Source organism: Lepisma saccharinum, chromosome 11 (assembly GCF_977018435.1).
Source record: "Lepisma saccharinum chromosome 11, izLepSacc3.1, whole genome shotgun sequence".
NCBI classification, from domain to species: domain Eukaryota; kingdom Metazoa; phylum Arthropoda; class Insecta; order Zygentoma; family Lepismatidae; genus Lepisma; species Lepisma saccharinum.
The window spans coordinates 49,167,673-49,186,381 of NC_139239.1; the positions used below are offsets into that span (position 1 = coordinate 49,167,673).

The window sequence follows — 18,709 nt, forward strand, 5'->3', positions numbered from 1 at the left end:
ATGGCTGTGTCGAATGCAGTAATCAGGGCGTGTTTACTGTATGAGTACAAGTTGGGCACAAAAGGAGTGGAAGCAGCAAGAAAAATATGTGCAGCGTTTGGAGAAGGTACAATTAGTGAACGGACAGCGCAAAAGTTGTTTCAGACCTTCTCGAGTGGCGATGAGACACTGGCAGACAAACCTCGATCGGGCAGACCGAAATCTCTCGATGTGGACCAACTGAAGGCAGCAATTGAAGAGGATTCAAGTCAAATGTGTCAAGAACTCGCTCAACGATTTGCGGTAAGTGCTGAAACAATTCGTGTGCACTTGCATGAGCTTGGCAAATCATGGAAACTGAGTAAGTGGGTCCCGCACGAGCTGACTGCTGCGAACCGTCTCCAACGACTGAACATTTGCGCTTCCTTGCTCACTAGGAACAACAACTGTCCAATTTTGGACCGCATTTTGACGTGTGATGGAAAGTGGGTAATGTACGATAACAAGAAACGCTCATATCATTGGCTATCGTCAAATGACACCATACCTTTAACTGTAAAACCTGCTCTTCATCAGCGGAAGGTGCTGCTGTGTGTCTGGTGGACTACGGCTGGGATTGTGCATTATGAGTTCTTGGAAAGTGGTAAAACCATCAACAAAGAAGTGTACTCCGTGCAATTGCAAAGAGTGGCCGAACAGCTTGCAAAAAAACAACCTGCATTAGTGAATAGGAAGCGTGTTCTTTTCCACCAAGACAACGCTAAACCGCATACAGTAAAGATGACCCTGGAGGTGATTTCTTCTCTCGGCTGGGAACTTCTGCCACATCCAGCGTATTCACCCGACATCGCTCCATCAGACTTCCATCTTTTTTTGTCTATGGACAACCATATACGCAATCGACATTTCCAAACTCGCGAGGAGGTTGAAAACGCGGTGGTGCAGTTTTTTGCGACCCTACACAAAGACTTTTTCAAACATGGCATCTACAGGCTTGTACAAAGATGGGAGCAGGTTGTAGAAGCAGATGGTGGATATTTTGCAGAATAAATATAAGGTCAACACATTTGTTTTGGACCTTTTCTTCTTTGTACTAAAACCGCATGAACTTTCTTGGTTACCTGGTACAATGCATTTACTGTAAGTGGACTAAGTGTAATCTTCCAAGTATGACGGTGGTATAATATGGGTCTTCATTCAAAGCAATGTGGCATATTATTCCTATCATGATGTCTTTCATATCTGAACTTATAAAAGACCAAACAATAACACTACAAATATAGTATACTAGCTGATTGCCCGGGTATTTATTTATCCCAATCTTCTATTAGACAGGAATATAATGAATTCTAACTATAGTGTAAAATGAACTTGGAGTTGAATGGCATTGGGAGTCAATATTCATCTTAGCGACCCTGAAAACTATGGATTCCACACTAATACCGGTCGTTTTACATGTCACCCCTCCCACCCCCACCCCTAGGGGTGCAAGGGGTGTTTTGGAGTTGAACGGCTCTGGGAGTCATTATTCATCTTAGCAACCCCGACAACTATGGATTCCACACTAATATTGGTCATTTTCGATTATTTTTACATGTCACCCCCTTCCCACCCCCACCCCAAGGGTGCCAGGGGTGTCTTACCCCCACAGTATTTCTCTCCAGATTGCAAGTGATACGTGTACCAAGTTAGATTGCAAGTGATACGTGTACCAAGTTTGGTTGAAATCGCTCTAGGCATTCGTGAGTTATGCCGGTACAAACATATACACACATACATCAATTTTTATATAGAGAGAGATTAGTCCAACTAATTTATAGATTTGGTTGCATTTTTTTAAAATAAATATATGGACCACGATAATGTATTGTGAAAAAGGTGAGTGTTGGACTCCTAAGGTGGAGGAGGAGGCTGATTAAATAATAATGATACACAAATTTTATCATCTGTTTGGTTACTTCATCAAGTCAATGAAAATGCTGTTGTCTTCAATATTTTTTTTTTGTAAAAAATTCGATGCAATTATGTGATCATGGCATATTTATTAAAATCTCAAATAGAGCTATTTGTGTTAGGTCACTATTTTTTTATGCATTTGAACAGGGAAATAGATTTTTATGTATCTTGTCTGTTCACTTTTGTGACTGAATTAAAGAATATATTACACAAATGCAACATAGAGCTGGAATGTGTTGTTACGGAGTCTTAGGAAATCCTTCACTGGTATCCCACTCTTGACACAGACCAAGGACAAACACATCAACTTGGGCATCCAAATGAAAGATAGGTAAAAGCTGTTAACCAAATATGAACTTGATTTTTAACACATTAGCAACTATACAGTTTGGGTACATTGTGATCTGTGTGCTCTAAATAAACAACCATTTATAAATGTAAGGAACGTGCTGTTTATAATATTAGTATAAAGTAACATTATCTTAATTTTCTACCATACTCACAAGACAGTATCCTCAAATATCCAGATTAATGGAATTCATGAAAACCTTCCTCTCCACTAGAAGTTTTACCATCTACTTTTCGGTTAGCTGCAGAAAACATTAATCACAATTATCCATGCCTTACCTGGGATTCCAGGGTGTAGGGGTGCTCCTTCCCAGTAGTGCACCCAATAGTCAACCTCACGTCCACATAGTATACCCTGCACTGCAGACTAACGAGGCTCTGGCGACTGGCCAGTATAATTCTGTGACGTCCTGTGTTCTGTCCTTATTTGTGCTGAGTGCCCTTTTTAGCCTCCGCTTTTAACCAAGGTAAGGAACTTTTAGTTTTCAGACACGTTTTTATTTTGGTTATGATAAGGGGCTGGACCCCATATAGTGTGACGGGTGCAAAATAGCCTCCGTGCTGATGCACCCAAAAAAATGTAATTCAAATTACCTGGGATTCCAATCTATGACTAGTTTCATGAGTAACATGGTGACAAATCTGTGGTAATGGAACAAGCCATTGTTATGTGAGAAGCTCGATTCTTGTGCTGGCTCATACATTGTTTACTGGAAATTCACTGAAGTCACGTGACACTGAACATGTGTCATTTGACTTTGGTGAACCCCAAGAAACATTGCACGAGCCACGTCTGGTAATGATGAACAGGTAATTTTGACATTGATATTCCTTGAGAGAGTTTATCAGTCCACCTTCATTGTTGCTATTTACTGAAACAAGGAAATTGTGTCTATATCTAGTCCTATATTTGGGAACTTTGTAAGCAATTCAATTCACTCAAGAAATAGTCACTATCAATCTTGGATGAGAGCACTTGATGTGCAAATACACTTACTTTTCTTTACCCCTCTTAAATACAGTGTTTGTAAATTAAGAGATTGGAGCCATTACTCATATTTAAATGTAGCATAACAATTTTCAGTTTTCATGCACAGTAATCGGACAAACAGTTTCCGAATTAATTCTGTTTTTATTCCTGTGTCATTTAGCTGCCGAGATTCACAATTCATTGCCATATTCTAGTATTGCACATAGAGAATTCTGACATAAAAACTTGAAAGTTTCCAATTTGTTAGAAGGAATCAAATTTTAAAAATGTTAAACCTAGTAACTTTTTAGTTTTTTTACAAATTTCTTTTGTCTTCATCATATAATAGTAATGAATCGATAATTATTCATAAATCCTCATAACTATAACACAGTATAACCTTTTGAAGTTTAATAAAAATAATTGGAAATGACAAATTGTGTTTATCTCGTCACTTGGCATTTATGAGGTTAATTGGCATTCCATTGTTTTCCTATGTGTGCTGCATGCTTTCATAACAAATCTTTCTATAGCATAAAGCATTACTCCTTTGGTTTCTTCCTAATCCTTTCAGTTTATTTGACATCAACACTTAGAAAAAACGATTGGTATTCATAATGTTTAATAATAGAAATTTGGAACAATATTTTCCACTTGTTAAAATAAGTTAATCTAATCCTCTTCTATAGGATTTTTGCGAGATTGTTCTCAATACATATTTCTTTTTAATTTGTTCATTTTTTTCCTTTGTGAGGGTACAGTAAAAAGAAAATATGACATTAAAAATGTTGACATGCTGATGGGCCTAAAGCCCTTCCCAAAATTTTGAATAATCAATATTTTCAAATGCAAGCAGTAAAGAACTATGGGAATGGGATAAATTGATAAATGCAAACCTCCTTAAAATGACCCTCGATTAACATTTTTGTCTTGGAACAACTTTCAAAACAATGGTTAGAAAATGGTAATCATAAAATATTGTCTTCTAGAAGGCAGTTATGTAATATCCACCTTCAAAATTCCAACCCCCTCAAAAAAAAATGTCGTTTTCACGTTCAGAAGACACAATGGGCTCTTATGGGCAATGCTTTTCTTATGGGAAATACGAGCGCGCTGTTGTCAAATTTCTGGATTTACAAATTTAGCTTAAGTAAAATCGGTACCTGCAGTTTTGCAGGAAATTTTGTAGAGAATACGATGGTGAACACAAAAAACTGGTAACTTGCTTACATAATTTTAGATAAATTAAAAACGCAAATTTTCTGTGAAAACACAATTTTTACATTGTTTTCATTCCTAACGTTGAAACATGCCGTAAAATTGAAGCTTTCATTATGAAAAAAAATGACACTGTTTTTTGATTGTCATAGGTGACGGTGGTACTCAGAATTTATCAATACTTTAAAGCATATTTGCATTAAAAAATATTCAAATAAAGTATGTGGAGATTTTTTATATTCGTGCAGTAGAAAATTCGTCGCTAGCCATTTTTTGTTCTGTAATTCCAAGTAAAACCTTCCAGCGACAAAGTTGTGGAGAAAATAATGAAATTATTTTTTATAACCACTCAAAGGTTCCCAGAAATATTACTTCCATGCATTTGGAATTTCTTTTTAACCCGAACCGCGCGCGAAGTAAGGAGACGTCTGGCCATCTTGAGCCGACTCACCGCAGCATTCCGGCTAATCACCACCAAGTTTTCGAGTTGATATTTTATTTCCATTCAGTAAAAATATTAACTTCATGCAGTTTGTTATAATAGAATTGAAATTACTTAAATTTAATAATTGACAATTATTTCCAATGCTGCTGTTGTGAGCAACATTAGTGCTGTCGCAAATACACGTTGTTTTCGTTTACATTACTGTCGACATTAATACTGAAATGAAGATCACCTTTCAGTTTCCAACGTACACATAAATTCATAGACACCATATTAACCTTTGAAAGGCTTTCCAACACGTGACAAAATATGGGGCTTCAAGATAGAAATATGACATGCCTTGCTTGAGTCATTCACTTCTTATCAGTTCACGTGGGCCATAACTCATTTGTTTGTTTGGGTTGCAACTTGAATCTAACCCATGTGCCAGGTTTCCCTTACTTGAGTGAGATATCTGCTTTGGTCTGTTTAGACTTTTTCCCCCTCCCGAAAAAATGTTTTCAGGTGTGTGAGCTCTCAGTGATTTTTACTGTTTTAAGTGATTTCTGAAGTGTCATATTCGTGCATTACACTCGCGTGTGTAGTGATCGCAATGGATCATAGTAAAAAGGGTAACTGTAACGTTCACAGTATAATATTAATATTAATAATTACATATAATTATCATTATATATACAAAATACGTAACACCTTCATTGTGAAGGAAGGTCATCATTTCCCGGCGACATGAGCTAGCGCTGTATTGGCAACACTGTGCGGTTTCTCCATAAGCGCCGTTGTGTCTTCTGAACGTGAAAACGACTCAAATGCTAATAACTTGAGACTTGTAATGATATATTGTATACAAACTTGTGTGTTTGTAAAGCAATTAAAACACATTCCAATCTATGTAATTTATTTAATTCTAAATTGTATGCTTTTACACATTGTTAAAATGTAACAAATATGCAACAATTTCCACACGTGCTTGCAGTTCCAAAAACAAGAACTACATCTGAACATTCTGCATATAAAACAGGTAAATTGACATGGAGTTTCAAAATCTTAAAATCCGATTTTAGATAATGATGATAATTCTTTAGTTTTGGGCCATTTTCTGGTAATAAACTTGGCACAAACCAATTATGTCATGCTGAATGATACCACATAGTGATAGAACAAATTGTAATAATCCACAGTAAGGTTCAAGTAGTTTGTCTCAACTTTACACATGTTTGTATCATTCTCGGTTTGCCACATAAAGTCCGGTGTTGTTCTGGCCTCAGAAATCATTTCAAAGTTCGCTTTTCCATATTCTTTACGTTCGAAGTCCAGCCCATTTCTGTTCATGACTGTATGTAAAGTTTACATCCATGATTTCCTTAGGGAAGAGATATAAGGGGCATGACCAATGGCACCAACTTTTGAAAGACATTGGTTGGGCTTACGCAAATACTTGATTCATAATTTCTCACAGAAAATAATAGCCTGTTACCCTCCAGTTCATGGATTTCATAACTTGAACAATATTGACATGTCCATGGATATATTCCGTAAATAATATAATAAAAATAATAATAACCCGTGGCTCTACAGCCCGTAAGGGCGTTGTTGGGCAATCTCCCGACTGCCAGTCTCCCTCCCACAATCCTACCTATAGGTGGGTTTCATGTGACGTCAGGATTCGCACCGCCGCCATGTTTGCGGCAAAGCTGTTTGTCGTCTGCAAGGAAATACCCACCACGCAGCGTTCGTTACACCTGCGCCAAGTGCGCGTTTGTTGTTAGTACTGTGTACAATGTCGATAACATTGCAAAAAATGCAACGAAAAGGCCAACTCTAGTTCACCTGTGTTTATTTACTTGAACCAGCTACATGGAATCAGTTTGTTTTCGTATTTATTAGTGGTTCGGATTCTGCTTGAAATATTTACATCCAGTAAGTAACCTATGTTCCCGCTCGGGGGAGAAAGTGGTCATCGACGACCTTGAGTATAGATTAACTGAAAATTCCAAGGCTCGGCCATTATCTTCTATGTTTCCTTTTAACGTTTGTTCAAGCGTAGTGATTTGAAATGTTGAGTTGTTCAAAAACAGTAATTTCACTCCTTGCTTTAACAATTTGGGATATGCAGGCCTCAATGACGGAGTGGTTAGCACAACGCACTACGATGCTAGAGGTCCCGGATTCGAATCTCGACCTGGGCATGACTGATCTTAACGACTAGTCAAATATAGCAGAAAAACGAAGTAAAATAAACCAAATAAATCAATCAATTTGAGATATTTTGATATATCATTAACATGTTTCAACCAAGTAGTGCTCTTTTCTGACAGTATGCAAAACCTACTACCGGCACCTTTTCTCATGAATAGGATAACAATTAATAACAGTTTGTGTTAATGAATGAAATATAAATAATCAAGTACAAGCGTGCAATTATCAAGATGAATTTAACTTTGAATGTTATAATTTTTATCGTCAAACTTATCAACACCTTTTTACCAAATAAAACAATAACAAGAAAACGCTACTTGCATGAATGATAGAAAACACCAGTTCAATCCATTTGTACTAAAAGTCACAGAGAAATGTGATATATGTCCTTACCTGAAATGTTCACCCCACCTCTCTATACTCTTTGTTTTGTTCATTAATGTTGGCACGATTTATTCTCGCCACGACGGGCGTATTATAATCAACAATCGGAAAATTTTGTGCCGTGAATTGCACTTTCTGTTCTTTCTCGAAAAATTCTAGGATAAACGTGAGTGCCTGTTAGACCTAAACAACCTAATATTGCACAAAGTATACAATCATAAACAAGGTTCAAATCTCCCGCCCTCCCACTTGAATTCTGAATGTTTACAAGAACCTCCCACAATCATGGCTGCTCGATCCCACAATGCAACAGTTTGTGACGTAGGTGAAACACACCTATAGGTGTGGAGAGCTTCAACCAGTAATGGGGTGACGTGGGGCCAGCACGTCGAACACCCAGCCGTTATAGGAGATATCCGTGACCGGCTTACGCTACTCACTCGTAGCTCCCCAATTTCCTCACCGGTCCTATACACAGGTCGAAAACCCAGGCGGACTCGAACCCATGCCGTCCCGCAGTCGGAGTCCAAAGCACAGCGCCTTAGACCGCACGGCCACGGAGGAGGACATATAAATAATATAGAACACGAAAATATCAAATTGGACATGTAACACGCTGATTCTGAAATGTTGGGCAATAATAATTGCTAAGTAATTAAATCATCAGAAAATTGTAGTGTAGCCTAATTAATAGATATTCGTTAAGTTGTAATTACATAAACCTGTTCCTTAACTGGGCTACTTTATTTCTTTAAAAAAAAAAAAAAAAAGAACACCGAGACTCTATTTTGTGCTACGGCGTTCTACAATTGATTGTGTTGGCCCACAGACCCATGGTGTTACAGATTCTTTCTGGCAGTCAGTTTTTTTTGTTGTTTTTTTTTTTTTTTACACATTGTCCTGCAATTGACGTATTTTTAAGGAAAGCTTAGCCAAGGATGGAGGATATGACCCCCACCAACCTACCCTGGTCGCGCCACTGTTTAGGAGTTGGAAAATAAGAAATAGAAGCGCAAAAGGAATACAGCCCATTTTTTACAAGATAAAACCTGATGAAAACTGTGGGAAATTCTGTTACAAGAGAGTCGATACCAAGTGTTGATATAAATAAAACTACTATAGTCTTTGCTAGTTTCTTGTACCTTTTCAAAAGAAAAAAATCGATTCAAATTGATTCTGTAACTTCACCACGTAATTGCAGCGGTCGGCCACCTATTGTATTGATTCTCTGTCTTGCTGGAATGCAGAATCGCCAGGATATATTTTTCCCTCAAAAGGGTGCACATTGACTGATTTACGGCAGATCTGCAAACAATGTTGACGTAAATTTGCGAAATTTGCAGAGCTTCCGAGTCTGATTAATTATGCTTTGTTTAATTATGTAGCATGAAGTCAGTGATTTAGTAACGTGACTGGAGAGGGACAAGCAATTCATATCGTATGTAAATGCGTATGTTTGTGGAAAAACAATATTCAGTATTTAATTACCAACCGTTCATGGGTAGTAGGGGGTATCCTACCCCGCCTGCCCCGTTTTGGTGCCTTTACCGCAGTGTCTGCGCCAGACATTGTGTTCTCTCTCAGTGGATTCTATATTATGGACTAAAAATATATTTGTTGTAACTTGCGCGATGTTGAACAGACATTACAATCTTTATGTCTTCATCCCTCTTGTTGGTAAGACAAAAAAACGTGGTTTTGGGCAAATGAGGATGCATATCATCATTTCGTGGAATGGATAAACGTCTTGCTGGAATTAGAACTTTTGTTATTTTTACATAAACGCCTAACACGAATTTCTGATTTTCAAGACGCCCCTACTAAAGTCCACCCAGCCAAAGAATGGACTTGAGGAAACCCAGACTTTCCGCCTCCAGTTCAAGGGGGGGGGGGGGCGGTGAAGCGGTGATGCTTTGGACAAAGTCGATTGTTTCAGCTGTTCATTTCACCCTTCATGGCTTTCGACAGAAGTCCGATACTTTATATGTCACATCCTCAATATTATATATAATAACTGTTTTTAAGAAATAAGTGTAATCTTCATGTGACTGATAGAAAAGTTTGTATTGCGAGCACAGCTTGCAAGAATTTTTGTTTCTTCGTATATTTATTTGCAAATTGACAACGATATTAATTTATTGGGTTTTACGGGGCACCGCGTCGTTTACGGTTGTTCAACGTTTCTTTTTCTCTTTCTGCTCGTTCGATTTCATCTGGCTTCAGCGCCAGGGGCAAAGGTTGTGATGTCTTTAAGTTATTTAACGTCGCTTTTCTTCCTCTTGGGTTAATCGTAACGATGGGGATGAGCGGGTGATGGATGGACACTAGTGAATGCAGGCTTTTTTTGGTAGGGGCTGGAATTCTAGGCTGGATATTTCGTAGCTGCGTTCTAGGAGGATACACAATAAACTATTTCGTACTTACCATTTTAAACTTTCGCTTTACAGGTTGTTCAAAGACAGAAATGGTAATCGGGGGTTATTTTAACCCTAGAACACTATCGTGTTCCAATATTACAGTGTAACTAGGGCTACGTAAATTTTACGTACATGAAGGAATCTATTTTTAACACAACCTCTACATCATGAAAACAAAATGACGATTCTTTGTTAACATTATCTTGTTTATTTTCCTTATATTGAAATGTTATTCTTCATTTTAAAATGTATAAACATGGGTTTATTTAGCATAGAATATTTTAAGAGAATGTCTTGATTGACAAGCCCGTGCGTACATTAACAATGAAGGAGAAAAGTTAGAACAATAAAAACAAACAATAATAACATTCATAACGCTGTAAATAAGGAACGAATGTAATTTTAAGGTCTTACAAGAAAATAGTGCATACTTCTAAACTTTTGTTTTCGAAATCTAACTATCCAAATCGAATTTACGAATGTCAAAATTACGTGAAAGATTTTTCTCGTTTTACTACAGCTACGTAAAATTGACGTACAGTGCAGAACATAACAAACCAAATCAAGACGATCAACGCTTGCACCCTCCTTACCACAGTGCTGCCTCGCGTCTCACAGAATGCCCGAGGCACTGCTAGGCGGAGGGGCGAGTGGGTGCGAAGTGGGAGGTAGGGGAGGGATTTGAGCGCAAAGCATACGTAAATTTTACGTACGGTAGTGTTCTAGGGTTAAGGCGGTTTGCATTAACCACTTTGGATTTTCCAGAGTTCTTTACTGCATTCATTTGAAAACTTTGATCTCAAAATTCCGGGAGGGGATGTAGCTAGCAACCCCATCACATTCCCCCGCTCGCGTACGCCAGTGGTGATGGGACAAGACAATGCCTTGACCAAGGTTTGAACATGGGACTTCGTAGCGCTTTATGCGACGACTCCTTCACGGGGATTGGCGGGTTATCTGTTCTCAAGAGAAAGAAAGACCAATCCAGATAAAAAAAAGAAAATTAAAAAACTCGTGATGGTCGGTTGCTGGGAGACCAGTAAAGATGAGCGGTCAAATCAGAATCCAGTGGGATTCAAATTGCGGTTTGTTCGAATCTTCTGAGCAAATATTCGAATCTAACAGTCGCTAGCGAGTGACGACATGTTTTTAAAAAAATCACAGGTTTCATTTATGATCAGCCGTTAATTTGTACACCCTTTGAGCCACGCTAAGAGGTGAAAACTGAACTAAAACGTGTCCTTAACCCCCGATGTGTTGCTAGCTAGTTGCACCGCAAACGTGCGGATCGTGATGCTCTTCCCTCAACTACACATGCGCCTCCTAGCGGCGGGCAGTTGCAACGTTGAGTTACGTGAAGTAGACGCCAAGGTGAGGTGCTGGTCGTGAGTTGTGCGTGCGCGCGTGTGTTGTGGTTCGAAGTGTGTTTGTTTCGTAGCTCTTGGGAGAATTTTGGATGATAAAGAATGGAAGAAGAGCTAAATGTAAGTACCTGTCTTGTATTGTTTGTCGATAAGGTTGACGTGCAAGGAACGTAATTTTGAAAACAGTTGTCAGTTGCACACCTTGTGCAGGTAACGGTTAGCTTGTAGCAGTTGGAAAGTTGAACCGATACACCTGGCCACATGTTGAGCCGTGAACGTCGTTGTCTTGCAGTTCGGAAATACCGCGCGGAGGAAAACGAAAACCTTCACTAAGATTACAAATACAATAAGTTCTGTCACATGTATTTAGTTGGATTCTTAACCCTTGTGCATTATTGACAAACCGGGTTTGTTATTGTCCTGTCAGAAGGGGTGCAGGTGAGGTACGTTCCCGCGTAGTCCTTTTTGAGTTTGTCAAGTACACCGAACGTGCTAACAAAATCGTACAAGTACGTAACATTAAGATAGTTATAAAAATAACTAGTTTATTCTGTTCGTCACCCAAAACGGCCCCCGTGGAAGATAATATATGAACCTAAAAGCACATATTTTACACACATAATTTCATTTCAGTCACAGTAATTTGTGTTAATTATTATAAGGGAAGGGGAGAAACGTGCGAACTTCAAACTTTTTTTTCCGGGATGAAATATGCTCGGTTACCCCCTGGAAACAATTCTGCGATTTACGAACGGGGAAGGGGGGGGAATTGTTTTGTGATTGCGTGTTTATTAGACACTCGTTATTTTGAGCTCTACTAAAATTAAATAATCAAAATATACAGCATTTCTTGTGCAACCGAGAGTAAATTTGGATCACACAGCTTTGAATGAAAGTACCAAAGAAGATTTATGCACACATAATAGTATGCATAAATATTAATCAGGAACTTTATTTTTCATCAAAAGGCCCTAACGTCCTTTTTGTTGTTATTCAATAAATATTTAATTCTTTACCTTTTTGGTATTAATTTCCTTGCCAGGACAGTTATTTTTTTAAAAAAAATAGCAACATGAACTACACGTTCACGTAAGTGAGTTAATGAATATCTGCTGTTATATCTCTATTCGTACAGCATCTTTTTACTATTCATGTAATAATGACAATAACAGTATTAATTAATGTACATATTTTGAATAGACCTATAAATACTGAGATACTTGGTTCGGACCCCCTTCCCCTTCAAAATATATTTCTATGTACGTGCCTGAGTATGAGTGTGAAAATGCTTTTGTTTTTGTTAAATCTCATACTACGTCCAGTAAACTATGTGCATACCGGTTGAGTCGGATTCAGAACAGTACCTTCGCCTGGGTGGCCAAGGGGTTAAGAAGCGGTTGACTTTCGATCTCGCCACCGAAGGCCCCGGGTTACAGTCTCCGCCTGGTCATGCGTGTTGTTTTTGTTTCCATCACTTTTATCTAACCTCCACTCATCCTCATCGTCGCGGTTGGTCAAAAATACAAAGAACAGTAGCGAAGCAAGAATATTTTTATAGGAAGGGGCAAATTTGCAAGTATGTGAAAATTCTATAAGGATTAAGAAAATTTTCAAAATACCTTTGCATTGCCTAATTTTTATTCATACATACACCTCTGTGTAAGTATATACGCGTATTCCTAATTTACTGTTAGATACTACAAATCATATTCAGACATATTTCAATAAGCGGACAATAACTACGGGAGATCACACGGAAGTACAAGCGACACCAATCAATAGCAGTAGGCAGTGTGATATTCGCCAGTAACTACCTTCCCACCCTCACGCTAATAGCCAAAAATTAGGAAGGAGGTGAAATTCCCGTCACCCCCCTTCAAATACCAAACCTGGCAATATGATTGTGCGGGATCCAGAAAAGTCGGTACCGCGATCTGGAAAAAAAAATCCCGACCGCAGGAACTATTTCCCATCAGTCTGAAAATTCCACATGTTCACAATATGTCTCCTTTGGCAACACAGGACACAGAACGAGAATTTAAATCCAACTTTATAAACTCAATAAAGAACAGCTGGGCATATTTTACACATTCCTTAAAATAATCTCAATATTAACTACCGGCCTCCCCGATGGTGTAGTGGTAACGTGGTCGCCTTGTAATCAAGGGGTCCCGCGTTCGATACCCAGTGGATGCACAATGCACAGTTATTCAGATCCCACTGTAGGTTCTTTATTCTTTATTTGCGTGGGCGAGGTTCAGCCTGAGACTGTTCTGCCACCTAACCCGTGTCATCGATTACATTTAAATACATTTCTTACACATATGTTATTACAGTATTAATACAGTGTACAATAAACTGTATGATTTAGTTACAAAATCTATTGATAAAGTAATTGTAATACATGTATGAATAAAATGATACAAAAATTGTGAAAAGACAACAACATAAAAATAAAATATTAATTAAAAAAAATATGTAGACAAAATACATAACATAAACATATAAGTTACATCATAGCAGTCTCGATTAGCCTATCTGTGCATAAAGTGGACTTAAAACAACAATTCAATATAAAATACAGCAGAACATGAAAACAAAAGTGTACAATACAGTCCTGTTGTATCCACAGAAACCAAATAGCAACTTAATTTGAATTGCTTAACTTGATTGATGAGAGATTCACATTTCTTCCTCTTCTTTTTTTAAGAACAGGAGGTGGATGACAACTTTCCTTTGCACATTTTACGCACACAAGTTCAGCGAATCTTGTTTCCTTTCAACGGTTTCTTAGTGGAAGCCGAAGTTACTTAGATGTGACGTCAGCGATGTCACCACCGGTTATGCAGGAAGTCTTCCCAGGCAAATCCATTAACGATTCGATTTATCCTGCGTTGAAAAACAAAGGCGAGGGGGGGAGGTAATCATTCCTGATTGCATTGTGCATCTAGCTGATGGTTTAACGGGCGATGACAGGTGATTTGCACTTCAGGTTTTGAGAATTTGTTGTACAGGATAGGAAAGAAGTGAGATTGGAGGCGACGAGAATATTTTGCTGTTAGTGGTTCAATATACTTCTAAATACTACATGTAAAATACGTATTTGGATCAAAATTCCAAAATTAGTATCATGTTTTGAGCAGTGGTAAAAGACTACCAAGAAGGTTACTAAAACCGCTGCATTTAAACATAGTACAATATCTGCAGATGTTTTTGAGTGTTTATACTGACAGCAGATCGGTGCGTTTATATATAAAAAAGTTCTTTCCTTGCTATAATTGAAGTACAGAAGTCATTTATCTTGTGTCATGATATTGTAATTGGCCTCCGTCTCCGTGCTAGTCAGCGTAACGCCAGAGGTCAAGGGTTCGAACCCTGGTAAGGTTATGTTTTCATCATCACATATTTCGTCTGTCATCCCCAACGTTGCGATTAACAAGCGATAGGTATCACTTGGAAACGAACCTTCAGAAATAAATGCAACCGTTTTGTACTGGAGAGAGACGACAAGCTGCTCGCGGCCGATCTTTGTGGCGGAGTGGTTAGCACAGCACGCTACGATGCCATGAGTCCCGGGTTCTAATCCTGGCGTGGGCATGAGTGTTCTTTGTGAGTGAGCCTTCTTCGATTTTATCACCCATATTCGTCGTCGCTATTAGCCAAAAGTGGCAGAAAAGCTACGCGAAATTAACCTTATTCAATCAGTGGAGACAAGCTGCTCGTCTCCCCTCGGCCTGTTGATAGCGCATGCGTAATGAATGCTTTTCTACAGATTGGATGGAGGTTGTGTCGCTTGCCACTTCAGAGTGAAATCCACGTGTCGCTTCGGTCTGAACGTCGTTGATTTCTTCACATCAAGTCAATCGTTTACTCTAACAGAGCAAGTGACTATTGTATTTTGACACTTTCCCCTAGGGTACATAGTATGAGTTTTTTACATACTATGTATCATTATACATTTTCTTTCCAGTCTATTATCGACTTAAGAATCTGATATCGAACTGTCATACGCATGCTTTCAATGTGTTACTCTGTCAATCCAAATATTACAGATCTGATTTGTAATGCTTTCATGAGTTTAATAGCTATGAAAGTATAAATCTTATGAGGCTTCGTGATATAGAAATTAGGATTTTTTTTTCTTTGAACAATAGGGACTGAGATGCAACTTTTGCTCCACGGATGTTTTTTGTTTTTTTAATTCCGTTTATTAATTCGTTACAGCCAATTAGAGCCACCCCACAGGTATTTCTGAATAAGTCGCAAAGTAAAGCAATTTTTATTTAGAAAAATTAAAGTCTGGGACGATACGAGATTCTCAGGAGTAAGGTTCTTGTCTTGTCTCGATACAGATTTTTACAAACATGGCGTGAACTAATCATTTATCCATACGTACCCCTAATGCTCCACAAATTTTCGGCAACAACTAAAATCTAAAATTTTTCACAAAAATCCAATTTAGGCTCATTCTGGTAGTAAGACTATGTTTTTCCCCGATGGCGAAGTGGCTGCGTCGTCACCTTTTAATCTAGGGCTTTCGAGTTCGATATCCGGTGGAGGCCCACAGTGATTTGTTCCCACTTTAAACTGTAGGTCCAGTCCCGATTAGCCTATCTGTGTATAAAGTGGATTTAAAGCAACCTCATCGAGGCAGAACGTCTACCTTTACATCCCTCCTTCCCCATGAGCGACATTACACCTCCCTCACATAGCAAATTCTGGACAAACCTCTGCCAGATACGAGGGTCACTATTTATATTTTGAACCTAACAATGAAAAAACAGGAATTTGGCATTGAAAACTGCTTTATTGTTTTTCGAAGTATTCTCCTTTATGGTCAATACACTTTTGCATTCGTTCGAACCATTTGTCAAAGCAGTTTTTCCAATCTTCTTGAGACACCTCCATAATATGGTTTTTGAACGCATCAACGGCGTCTTCCGCCGACGAAAATCGTTGTCCACGCAATTTATTCTTGACATTCGGGAACAAGAAGAAGTCATTGGGTGCCAAATCAGGACTGTACGGCGGATGACCCATCAATTCGATTTTTTGACTGTTCATAAAGTCGGTTGTTAGACGAGATGTGTGACAGCTGGCATTGTCTTGATGAAGAATGATCCGACGGCGTTTGTTTGTTTTCCGTATTTGACCGAAGACCTCTGGCAAACATATTGTTGTGTACCATTCAGAGTTGACCGTTCTACGTTCCTCTAAAGGCACAGTTGTCACATGACCAGTTTTCCAGAAAAAACAGGCGACCATTTGTTTCGTTGTGCTTCGAGCGCGAACAACTTTTGTTGGATTGGGTTCATCTTGAAACACCCATACAGTCGACTGCTGTTTACGTTCCGGCTCATATGCATATATCCATGATTCGTCACCTGTTACAATCTTATATACGTCTTTTGAAGCACCACGATTGTATTTATTGAGCATTTGTTTGCACCAATTGACGCGACCGTCTTTTTGAGTTTTTGTCAAATTGTGTGGGATCCAACGAGAACATACCTTTCTCACAGCTAAATGATCATGTAATATTTTATATATGCTGGTGGAACTAATGCCTATCGTTGCCTCAATCTCACAGTATGTCACATGACGATCTTGCAGTATTAGGTTTTGCACAGCATCAATGTTTTCTTGAACAACAACTGATTTTGGACGACCTTCGCGAATCTCGTCGGTGAGCGAATGGCGGCCACGATTAAATTCGTTATACCAGCGTTTCACAGTGGCAAAGGATGGGGCTTCATCGCCAAATGTGGAAGTAAGTTGATCGATGCACTCTTGTCTTGATAATCCACGTCGAAAATCGTAAAAAAATCATCGCACGAAAATGTTCACGAGTTAATTCCATTTTATTGTTGTCGCGCAATCCCCAAGGCAACATAAACAACACACATGAAGCTATTGACAAAACATTTGAAGTACGTTATGGTCAATAATGCCAGACGATTCCGTGCAAACGTCAAATCGCGCCTAACTTCAATCAGTGTTGCCAAGGTTCAAAATATAAATAGTGACCCTCGTATATTACACTTGAAAAAAAAAAAAGAACGTTCTGTAGTGAAACAATTTTAATTGACTTCTGAAGTATCATTAGGTACTACTTAAAGAGTAAAATGCTCGAAGAGAAAGTTCTGAAGTTCCCTCCCCCTCTGCATCTCCTTCATTTGGAGCTCTGTTATAGCACCTGCTATTGTAAGACGGTTAACCTCCCATATACAGTTTGCGTGAGGTAAATTGGAGCGTACGTACATGGGAAAAAGGAACTCCAGTCCTTTATATTTCAGCAGAATAAGTAAAACATGTCGCACTTAATTACTGGAAAACATTCCAGAAAGGTTTACATATTTCAAGCGCTTCCCGTGCAAGTCAGCAGAGACGGGGAGGGGGAGATGCAAATGGTAAAAGAAAGTTTGCTTCTTGCTCCCTGAGAGCATAGTAAAGCAGAATGCTAATGTTGCCTTAAGAAAGGAAAAGTTAAGGAATATTTTATTAAGCAACAATTATCTTCACTTACTCGGTTGTGCAATAACTTATGTGTTCTGTGCGAGCATTCATTTAGATATGCATTAATGTGCCTTTCATGCGTTTCGAAATGAATTTTGCGCGACTTTTATGCCTTTGTTAAGCCAAGTTGAACATGCTTTTAGCTGCGTGTTTTTAAGTCATGAAAAACGGCTAGGAAACATTCAGACCGAATCGACGTGCGACGCTGGGGTTTCAAACCGAAATGTCAAACTACACGGGTCCCTCCAGGTTGTAGAAAAGCATTCACTGCGCATGCGCGACTACCAGACACAGGTTATTAATAACTCACAGCACAGATATTAATAACAATAAACGCACCTATTATACACTTCCTAGATGTAAGAAATTCCTTAGGTTACATGGTTATACGTAGAACCAACGTTGTAACTAACTACGTCCCACCACTCCCTTCTGAGCCACGTGGACGCTGTTACCGATACACTCGCGTGGTCTGCTTTACAGCAGAGGTAAGGGTGGGATTATTTCCGTAACATCCCTGGCTGTTTTGCATTTACAGCCTGGGAGCGAGTCACATCTTCGGAAGCTGCCAATCAACAAGCGAACCGCTGACGTCATCTCAACATGGCACCAATCACTAACACTCTTGCCCACGCTATACGCTGATGGTAGGCTCGCTAGGGAGACGTTACAAAGATTATCTGACTACTTGTTTTTTTGTGTGTTCCTACGTGTATTTCATAACTTATCAATTATTTAACGAAGCTCGAGGATGAGAGAAGTAACAATGGAGTTGTATATGTACAATGTTGTGTAACTTTTGCACAGTTTATTAATAATGTAGTACGAGAAAAGCTGTCGATAAGCGGACTTTCTTCTATCCCACGCGAGGACAAGGGAATTACGTCATTTCGCCGTCACCGTTTGCGAGAGGGCC

At 38.8% G+C, this 18,709-nt stretch overlaps 1 protein-coding gene and 1 pseudogene across 1 annotated transcript in view; both read left to right on the forward strand.

Annotated features, from left to right (window-relative positions):
- On the forward strand, positions 1–1,029 carry LOC145995023 (histone-lysine N-methyltransferase SETMAR pseudogene; annotated as a pseudogene).
- Positions 1,030–11,275: 10,246 nt separating this feature from the next.
- The window catches only part of PDZ-GEF (PDZ domain-containing guanine nucleotide exchange factor), a 483,761-nt gene continuing 476,327 nt past the window's right edge, over positions 11,276–18,709 (forward strand). Inside the window, exon 1 of the mRNA XM_083131069.1 lies at positions 11,276–11,397. The gene's annotated coding sequence lies outside the window, so the exon portion shown is untranslated. The remainder of the gene's footprint in view (positions 11,398–18,709) is intronic.